Source organism: Phalacrocorax carbo, chromosome 16, assembly GCF_963921805.1.
Source record: "Phalacrocorax carbo chromosome 16, bPhaCar2.1, whole genome shotgun sequence".
Lineage (NCBI taxonomy): Eukaryota > Metazoa > Chordata > Aves > Suliformes > Phalacrocoracidae > Phalacrocorax > Phalacrocorax carbo.
Genome location: NC_087528.1, coordinates 652,666 through 661,936, shown reverse-complemented (window position 1 = coordinate 661,936; position 9,271 = coordinate 652,666). Strand labels below are relative to the sequence as shown.

General features: G+C 58.4%; 1 long non-coding RNA gene and 1 other non-coding gene across 2 annotated transcripts; both read left to right on the top strand.

The window, feature by feature from the left end:
* Positions 1–5,043: 5,043 nt before the first annotated feature.
* LOC135315948 (uncharacterized) lies at positions 5,044–5,812 on the top strand. The gene is made up of 2 exons (XR_010375437.1): positions 5,044–5,342; positions 5,669–5,812. It is a non-coding gene; the product is annotated as an uncharacterized LOC135315948 (long non-coding RNA).
* Positions 5,382–5,554, top strand: LOC135316016 (small Cajal body-specific RNA 16). Its single transcript, XR_010375492.1, has one exon. It is a non-coding gene; the product is annotated as a small Cajal body-specific RNA 16 (non-coding RNA).
* Positions 5,813–9,271: the final 3,459 nt, after the last annotated feature.

The window sequence follows — 9,271 nt, the reverse complement described above, 5'->3', positions numbered from 1 at the left end:
CGTCGGGGCGGTGGGGAGGCAGCCGGGGGGCGTGGGGCGCTCTGTGAGCAGCGGCGGTGCCTGGCTGGAGGTGGGGGACGTTTAGGGCTGTGGGTTTTGCAGAGCAAGAGGGTCTCAGCGCTGGTCCCCAGAGTGCAGTACGGAGGAATTTCCTTGGGATAATTTCAGCGACCGGAGCTCTGTCTGTGCCTCTGTCTGCCTGTTTGCTGCTGTGACTTGACCTTGCCCTCAAGGCTACAGAAGGCTCCCAGGTGGAAAAGGACCAAGCGCTCTGGAGTATTTCAGAGGCATTTTAGAGCATGGCTACCTGAGCACAGAATAAAATGGACTGCTGCAGTCCCTTCGGGGCTGGCCCCAGCTACCACCCATGTCTGCACTGCCCAGCCTTCCTCCTGCTCAGACAGGGGTCCGATGTGGTTAAAGAAGGTTATTACCCACAACGCCAGCCCGCAGAGCTGTCCTCGTCACGCAGTTTTCATGGGAGGAGCAGATGAATACTGCTGGCCTTGAGTCCTGTCCTGCAGGCACTCACAGCCAAGAAACATCATCTCTGAGATCATCTGTGCTGGTGGAAGGAGTTGGCATCCCACAGCCGATCGCGGCTGGACGCTGCTAGTCTTGCAGATTTGCTGGTCAGGCAGTTTGGGGAGGACTCTGTCCCACTTCGGGGTTCGTTTCAGCAACGTGAAGAGGTCTGAGACTTGTTCCGCAGGCATTACTTCACGCACACAACACTGAGCCACCAGGCAACAGAGAGGAGCTCGGGGCTGTGCACCGTTAGCCTCTGTTTGAGAAGTCAGCCGAGCTCCGTGATATGCTGCTCAGTGGCTTGATGCTGTCTGCTGGGGGATAAACAATGCCTGGTACAGCTAACGTGAGGGAAGCTCAGCCGTACAATACTGGATCTGGCAGAGACCTTGCAACAATGACTTATTCTTCCAAAAAGCCCCCGGTAGGTGGGAGGCAGCAGCGCGGACGTGCTGCGATCAGCTGCGTGCCTGGCCACCGCGGCGCTCCTCATCAGGTCACCTGCTCTCAAATTTGTCATCTCAGGAGTCGATGGACACCAGCCCAGCCGGCTCCGCCTGAAGTGTGCACACAAACTGCCCTGCTGGCAGGCCGATGGGAGAGAAACCTCCAGCTGGGGACAGTGACAAGTGCCTGAGAGAGAAAGCATCCTTCCCCAGCACAGCTGGATTTGGTCGAGGATGTTTCTCTACAAGCGAGTGGGTTTGAATAGCAATTCATTAGATACACAAACCTCTGCAACCTTCTCTGCAGCAGGGGATTGGGAACAGAGGAGATGCTGATGGGAGTAATTCTAGAAACAACCGAGCTCTGTGAAGAAGGAAATTTTCACTTTGTTTTTCAGGTAAAGGCAGAGATCCCCAAGCTTTCAGCTCGGAAGCACTGCAGCCCCGAGGCGGGGTGGACATGCACGCTCTGAGTGCCTTGGGCTCAGGTGTCCGGGTGACACGACCTGCCACGCAACCAGCCGTGACGCTCTCCAACCAAGGCGGACACTTGCATTTTGCTCTCCGCTGGCCACATTTTCCAAGCACAAGATGGGCGAGGGTAGCCCTGCTCACGGCCCGTTTCCGAGGTGGCAGGAACCGGAGCACATCGAGCTTTCATAAAATCTTTCATAGACTATCCTGAGCTGGCAGGCACCCACAAGGACCATCGAGTCCAGCTCCTGTCCCTGCACCATGGCTCTGAGGGCGTTGTCCAAATGCTTCTTGAATAGCGTCAGGCTACGGTCCTGCTCATGAAAGCAGGCAAAGCCCCTCAGCATGAGCAGCCCTAGGAGAGGCAGGTGTGTGGTGGGAGCAGGCTGGGAGCACATACAGAGCCAGGTTTTCATATCAGAGATACCCAAAGCACAAACCGATGCATGGGACAAGGGCTCGTCTTTGTTTCACACTCTCTTGAGTGCTTTTACCCATTTAACTCAATGCCTGGACGTGCAAGAGACCAACCTGCTGGCAAAACTGCCCACCGGTGCCTGGCGGAGCTGGGTACCACCCTCGGCGTTTCTGATCTTGCCAACAGAACGTGGGAGATGCCAAAACGGGCTTTAAAGTATGCTCAGGACTCAGTGCACTGAAGTGTTTCTCCCCTTCACAGGTCATCCCAAGAAGCTCTGGTGGCAGCAAACCCTCTGGCCTGCACGTTCTCCCCGTGTGTGTGCTGACCCAATGGATGAGCTGCAAACCCTGGAGCAGACGGTGCTTCCCAGCCGCTGCTCCCAACGAGGTGGAAAGCCTCCACTCCCTGCTCTCGGGCACCACGTGCTCCTCGCCACGGAGCCTCGTCCGTGTGTCCCACAGGCTATTCTGCGTGGGGCCGTGGTGGCCGACGGCCCCGTCACCAGGAACAGCAGCACTGTGCTCCGCCACGTCTCGCACCGCTGCAGCAGCGACCCCGAGCGCGGGAAGACCCAGCCCTGGCGCGATCAGGCTCCCGAAGGCGCACGCTCTTTTGTTTTGCTAACGCTGTTGAAAGGCTCCAATTTGCCCCGAGCTGCTCGATTGTAACATGGCACCGCGGGGAAGGGCTGTACAGAAAGCCACATTTGACAGTGAAAGCATTTTGCTGGAGCGCAGCAGGAGAAAAACAAATTACTATGGCATAAACGAGCAAATCCATCACCAGCGGGAAGAGGAGGAGAGAATTGGTTTAAGGATCCACGTACGAGACTGTGACAATGATCATATAACGGCCCTTTAAATGTCAAGGGGGGTGAACATGGTTTAATAGTAACAGAAATGCTGCCAAGCTAGGCAACGTGTAACAAAGCAGACAGATGGATAGATCTACCCATTATCTGCTCCCTGGAAAAAAAGAGGGAGATAATTCAGGTTTATGCTTGATCTAGTGTGTAAATCTCAGAGAGGTAATGCTTTCTTTTATCAAAAAGGGAAAAAAAAAATTGGTTTGTTTTCAGAGCCGTCCCTGCCATCAGCCAGACAGCGCAGGTTCGGCTGTACAAACGAGATACATAACATTTAGAGCTGGCCGCAGCCCCAGCAGTGTGACACCGAGGAAAAATGAAAGCATGAGGGCGTGCAGAAGCCGACTGGTCGGTGCTGGGCAGCTGCCTGGTCCTGTGGCTCCTTTCAGCAGAGACCGAAGGGGGGAGGGGGACACGGCAAAGGCTGCACCGTTTGCAGCATCGGTGGTGAAATGCATTTGCTTTCAGGCTCTGCACACGCATGCCCCCGCGCTGCCCTGGTGCGCTGCTCCGGAGGGAAGGGGGTGTCTGCTTGCTTCTTGCACCTCCCTGCCAGGCCGGTATTAGGCAAGGTTGTGAGGGTCTCGGACCTCTCTGACTCTGTTGGAAAAGCCCACCTCTTCTGTGAGGGTGCCCCGGGGCGCCTGCCGCAGCCTGGCTGGCTCTCCAGGCCTGCGCGGAGCCTTGCGTGGCCACTGCACGCCACGTCCCAGTGCCCAGCCTCGGGCTTCCACCCCGCTCTGGGCACGACCTGGTGCTATTACAGGATTGCACGCTGCTAATAAGGAAAAAACCTCTACCGAGCATTACCACATCCAACATTAAACGAGCAACATGTGAAAATCTGGGCTATGTTGGGAGAGAGGTGAACATCCCCCGGCTCATGACCTGGTCAAGGGGCAGAAGGAAAGAGCTTTGTACGCTGAAAAGCGCAGAAGCAGGTTTTGCAAAGGGAGCTCCTCAGATCTGTGGGTATTTATGTTTTCATTCATCCCTTCGCATCACAATTCTCTGTGCAAAGTGGGGAACACGACCTCCGATTTCACAGGGACCGGAAAGATGCTCCTCGGCGTTTGTAGAACACTCCGCCTGTGTATTTACAAGCACCAGAAGAGAAATCAGAAGAAAACGAAGGGTTTAGTATTCAGAGCAGGCTCCGAGCGGCGCGGCACGGGCCGCGCACCGGCTGACGGGAAACCAGAGCATCGAACGGCTCAGCCGGAGGGGCCGAGCTGCCCTCGCACGCGTGGGGACAGGCCGGTGGGACAACCAGCCGTCACCGCGTCATTTAAGCCCTCGCTCGAGTGTGCCGGCGCCGAGAGCCCGCGCTAGGGTTTTACGGGCAGCCCGAAAGCGCTCGCTGGCTGGCGGTGCGGCGCTGGGCTGTGCCAGCCGCTCCCCCGCCCGGGCTTTGCACGTATGATTCAGATCTGTATGTGTATTTTATTAGAGGTCTGCTAAAATGTGTTATTGCAGAAATAAAACTAAGTGCTTATTCATTTTTTGATGAGCCGTCAGGGAGAAAGCTATTGCACGTGCGCTGTGGCGGTTTTCTTTTGTTGGGCTGTTTATACCAGAATGTCTCAGAGGGAAATTTGTGATTAAATTACATGAGATACCTTTACTCGTGCTGAACAGCCGCTCACGGGAGCGGAGCTCTCGGCGCCCCGGGAAGCCCAGCGCAAAGCCAGGCCTAAACCTGGGCCTACCCCGCGCTGCCGATGAGGCCGCTTCAGCCACGCCCGCGGGAGCCGGCCCCGGGGGTCCAAGGCTGCGACCCCCCGCCCCACCCCGCTGCCGCCCGCCATCGGCCCCGCCGCTCGCCGCAGAGACGTGCCTGGCCCTTTAAGGCCGCGCTTGGATGCCCGCGGCAGGCCGGAAGTGCTCCGCGAGGCGCTCTGGCCTTCGCTACGTCTCGGTGAGCTTCCGGCTCGCCTGCTTCCGGCTGCGCGGGGCCTCGTGGCGGGCGGATCTGGGGGGTGTTGGGGGGCTGCGGGTAGTGGGGGGCGGTTTGGGGGCGTATGGGGGGATTGTTTGGTGTGTATTGGGGGCTGGGATGGCGGGGGGGGTATTGGGGCTGAGGGGCAGCGGGGCAGGGGGTGTGTTGGGGGCTGGGGGGCGGTGTGGGAGCTGGGGGCAGTGGGAGCTGGGGGAGACCGGGCGGTGGCAGGGGGCAATAGGGGCCCGGGAGGGAGGATGGGGGTCTCGGGGGGCGATGGGGGGCAGTGGGGACTGGGGGTCGGGGTGGGTGGGGGGGGTGGAGACCGCGTGGGAGGAGGGGGGCAGTGGGGGCCTGGGAGAGAGGGATGTGGGACGATGGGGGGCAGTGGGGGCTGGGGGAGACCGGACATGGGGGGCTGGAGCGCTGTGGGGGCGCGGGGGGCGATGGGGAGGGCAGCGGGAGCCTGCGAGGGAGGATGTGGGGCTGGGGGCAGCGGGGGGACCGGGGCCAAGCCCGGCTTGGGGGCCGGACGGAGGAGGCGGGGCGGGGGGCCGGTGGCTGCCCGGGAGGGGCGGCCGTGCGGCAGGGGCTGCCCGGTGCCGACGTGTCCGTCCCGTGAATGCTCCCGGCGTTCCCCGAGCGACCCCCGGCGCGGCCGCCTGCGAGGTGAGCGGGAGCGGGAGGCGGTCGCGGCCGCGGAGGGCCGAGGGCTGGGGAAGGGCTGCTGGGCGGCGGGGCCGCGGCCCAGCCTCGTACCAGCCAGCCTCACCCGCGCCCCAGATGAACCCCGGGGGGCCCCGGCGGGCCCCGGCCGTGCAGTAACAGGTGTGAGCATTCATGCAGCATTCTGGTGGTCATGTATGATACTGCACACAGCAGGCTCCTGCCCGAGCCACGGGAAGCGGCCCCGGGAGCGCTCCCTTTAACGCAGCCTGCATCTTCCCTCGAAAGTGTTCTAGCAACGTTAAACTGATGTCGCCCTTCCTTTGCAGGCCGGTTTTACAGATGCAGAAAGCAGAACTTAAGATGCGTTGCTCGTCTGTCTTTCCACTGGATTTATCACTGGTGCAATCCAAACTCCAAAACTTCGTTCCCCATGTAGTAGGGAGTACTGATAAAGTGGTTTCTTTACTTGAGCGAATTGTGAGGCTTTGTTGTGTACTTTGCTCTCTTGTTGCATCTGTGATTTTCTTTACTGTTTGGTTTTTCTCCTGCAGTGGGGGAGTTCAGCTGGGGTCACAGCTCAGGCGAGCACGTGCTCTCGCAGGCATGGGAGAGGCCTGTGCTCTGAGCCTGGCACCACGGTGGTCCTGCCTTCTGACAAAAATTCTTTGCCACAAAAATAAACCCACAAACCCAAACCAACTCAAAAAACCAAACCCGAAAGGCACTTTTGCTGTTTGTCGGTGTCAGTGGGTGATCTGGCTCACAGCAGGGTCACCGCAGGTGGTTGCTGCTGTACGGCTGAGGAGCTGTCAGGCAGCGGGAGGAAGAATGGGCTCCTTAAACCAGCTTTGCCATCAGACTGTTTTACACGTGTGGCTGCAGCTGGTCTGCTGGTGCTTGGTGAGCTCTCCTGGTGTAGTCTGGGATAAAATGAATAAATATTTCATTGCTGCTGAAGTGGGAGACGCTCCCTGTCCCCAGTCCCAGCAAAATGCTTTCTTTGCTCACCTTGACCCAGCACTGGGGTTTGTTGGGCCCATCTGCAAGCAGATGAGCAGATTTAACGAATAAAGCAGCAAAAACAAGCTGAGGAGAGAAAAAAAACTCTCTAGCACATTAATGGAGTTATGGGAACGCTAGTGGTATCAACAGTTGGGAGGGAGGGGAAGGGCTGCATAGCTTGGGGAGGTAAAAACAACTTTCCTGCCCCCCTTTCCTCCCCAGTGCAGGAGTTTTGTCGTGCGGGAGAGCTCCGCTGCGCCGCGGAGACTGCGGCATGCGCAGTGGCCACACAGAAGCTGCCAGATGCTGTGTTTCCAATCAGATCTTAAAAACGGGCACCACAGGGCAGCACCTGAGCTGGATGGGTGTGATGGATGTGTCTGTCTTAGGGGCTCTAACGTGCTGTTGCTCTGTACAGTGTCACGCTGGTTTGGCCAGATGTGTGAACTGTCCCTGATAATTTTAGTGGGGTGTTAATGTGGGAGCCTGATGGTTTGACAAGCTTGCTGTTAGTTCTTTGTGTTGCACCTGCTTGTCCGTCAGGTGGTAAATTTTTTTTCCACTGTGTCTCTTACCCAGCTGATTCTGCCAGGGTAACCGCAACTGTATGAAGGGTATTTTCAAATAAATGCCATTCATACTGTGCCTCCTCAGCAGAAATGAAGCAGTGCCTCTGGCTCAGAGCCTTCCGGTGCCAGGCCCTGTGACACAGCACTCTGGTCCAGAATAAGCTCACTTTGCTGGCTCTGATTTGCTCAGACCAGTCTTGGAGGGTAACGCTGTGCTGGCGGCCTTTCTGCCGGCCACACATCTGACCTGTCAGCGTCAACCAACAGAAGCTCTGGGCTGGGCATCACGGGCGTTTTGGGAGAAACGCGGTCACGTTCCCACGCCTGGTACGGTCGGGCACGTGCCTGGGTTGATCTGACAGCCTTGCCTTACCATGACACCGCGGGCTTGAGCGTAGCTTCCCCACAGCGGGAAAGGAGATGGTGCCAAAAGTGGCGATTGAAAGTGTTCATGGTAAAAATGCTGTTGGGAAGGATTTTAAAGAGAGCTGGGGATGGGAGGCTGCTTCTCTTAAATGCTTTGGTTGATGCTGATTGAGAGAAGGTGGGTCTGTGGGGCAGCGGTCTCTCGCTTTGGCTGGATTTCTGGCTGACGCCCCGACCGGGTAACGTCTCCTCGCTGAGCGAAGCTGCGCTCTTTGTTCACCAGACGCAAAGTCGCATGCAGGGAGGTGGTGGCGTCTCCATCCCTGGAGGTATTTAAAAGAAGGGTAGACGTGGTGCTTGAGGATATGGTTTAGTGGTGGGCTTGGCAGTGATAGGTTAGCGGTTGGACTCGATGATCTTAAGGGTCTTTTCCAACCTTAACGATTCTATGATTCTATGCTTTGAATTTGCCACGCCGAGCTGACCTGGGCAGAGCTGTCTGACAGGCTGCAGGAAGCTGTTCCACTTGCGTACTGCTGCAGGCTGACATCTGTGATCGGTTTATGATTTGAACAAGCATTTCCCTTTCCTTTCACTAATGTCACTCTTCCGTGGGTTACAGACGGGTATTCTGGGCCAGGTGGGCTGTCAGAATAAAGCATATAGAGCCCTAGGGAGGGCGATTGCAAATCTCCTGATCTTAGTTGCACTTGGAAAACGAGCTGTATTTATCATTTAAATTCAAAACTTACCAAGTTTGCTATATTTAAAACTTGTCAGGTTTCTAATAAAGGAGGGAAAAGTTGGATGTAAGTCAGAAGAGTATCTTCTAAGCTTGGAGAATATTAATTTTAAAAACAAAGTTACTTGTCTGACCGAGGGTTTTCCTGCCAGCTAACTTTTAAACCATAAAGCATTTTTTCAACTTAATTGATATGCAACATAACCATTTGCAGGAGGGCCCTGGGGTCACGAGCTGTTTGTTACAGCCCTCTGGGGCCTGACTGCCTGGCGCACAGGCTGAGCAGCTGACGCTTCTTTCCAGGTGGCGGGGCTGGAAGATAGTTCTGCAGGACGGTGAGAGCGCTGCCCTTGCAGTTTGGTTAGACCTGCGTGGTCGTCTTATGTTATAGAAAGTAGTTTTGCCTAACGAGATGGTAAACGTGAATAAAATCTGGTTCTCAAAGTTTTTCTTCCTTTCTTCATATGTAATACTTGCTGTTGTGCGTGAACGAAGTAGAAGCATCTTTAACACGCTGCAGGTGCGCGCCGGCGAGTAGGCGTGCGAAAGTACTGCACCGCGGCTGGGGGCCTGTGCCGGGGGCGGGCAGCGCTCTGGGGGTCCGGAGGGGTTCGGCGGCGCCGAAGGGTGTGGGAGCGCCGCGGTGTGCCGAGCTCCCGTCTCCGCTAGAGGGTGCGACGCTCCGCGGAACGGTGGAATGTCACTGAAACCGGGAGAGTCGCCCGGCCCGGGGCCCGTGCGCGCCCCGCAGCGCCCCGCAGCCGCCCGGGGCCCGTGCGCGCCCCGCAGCGCCCCGCAGCCGCCCGGGGGCCGTGCGCGCCCCGCAGCCGCCCGGGGCCCGTGCGCGCCCCGCAGCGCCCCGCAGCCGCCCGGGGGCCGTGCGCGCCCCGCAGCGCCCCGCAGCCGCCCGGGGCCCGTGCGCGCCCCGCAGCCGTCCGGGGCCCGTGCGCGCCCCGCAGCGCCCCGCAGCCGCCCGGGGCCCGTGCGCGCCCCGCAGCGCCCCGCAGCCGCCCGTGCGCGCCCCGCAGCCGCCCGTGCGCGCCCCGCAGCGCCCCGCAGCCGCCCGTGCGCGCCCGCGGTGCTGCTCGGCAGGGGCCTCCCCCCCACCCGGGCAGTGAAACGCGCCCTCGCTCATGGCAAGCGGAGACTTTTCCCTTGCGCTGGAAGAGCCTGGCTCCTACATCCCCTTGCTTAGGCAGAGGGAATTTCCACTCAATCGACAACACTCCCAAGCCAAGCCCGAGGCCGTG